General features: G+C 41.4%; 1 non-coding gene across 1 annotated transcript; it reads left to right on the top strand.

Annotated features, from left to right (window-relative positions):
* Positions 1–359: 359 nt before the first annotated feature.
* On the top strand, positions 360–488 carry LOC123639065. The gene has a single exon (XR_006735632.1). It is a non-coding gene; the product is annotated as a small nucleolar RNA SNORA44 (small nucleolar RNA).
* The last annotated feature ends 272 nt before the right edge of the window (positions 489–760 follow it).

Raw genomic sequence — 760 nt, forward strand, 5'->3', positions numbered from 1 at the left:
AGCAAAAGGTGGAAATGCTTCTTAGGACTTGGCAAAGCATCCACAAAGACCAGGCTCTTGGTAGACTGTTATCTAAACCTCGTGGGTGTGTGAATTTTAAGCCTCAAGTTTTGTGAGAAAAGACTGAGGCACCACATTCTTGCTATTCCTCTCCACTGGGACCAAAAATACCCATGGAGAAAGTTTCTCATGCACTCTTTGCCAACATACTGCACTCCAATCTCCCACAGTCTTCCCTTCTGCAGTGAATTCTAATTTGCTTCAAAAAAATAAACCTCGTACTTACATGGAAAGAAACCATCTCTGCTCAATGGCACTGAGGGACAGAATCAAAATGATGTTTAATAATTGATAGCCTGCAGCATGTTTCCATGCTCTGTGGCTGCTTGTGGCCATGGGATCTCCACCTGCATGTGACAGCGATCTAGAGGGACTTGAACAGCTCAAGTCAACAATGCCTGCAGCTGCCACTTGCCTTTCCTATAATGTTTCAAGGAAAAAGAAAAAGAAAAAAAATTCATAGCTTAGAAGATAAAATCTTTGGCAATTTGATTCTTATTGTAGTAAATAGCTTCTGAGTAGAGGATTTTTTTTCAACTTGCTTATTGAATGCCTTCTGCAGGAGTCTCTCACAGATTCTATAGGCAACAACTACCTTATTTCTAGGTCAGCAGAGATTCTCTACATATATACAGAGAAAGGCAGCATCCAAGCCCTAGCATCTGTCTGTCATTAGGCAGAGCTCTGCTTAAAGCCACAA

Source organism: Lemur catta, chromosome 5 (assembly GCF_020740605.2).
Source record: "Lemur catta isolate mLemCat1 chromosome 5, mLemCat1.pri, whole genome shotgun sequence".
NCBI classification, from domain to species: domain Eukaryota; kingdom Metazoa; phylum Chordata; class Mammalia; order Primates; family Lemuridae; genus Lemur; species Lemur catta.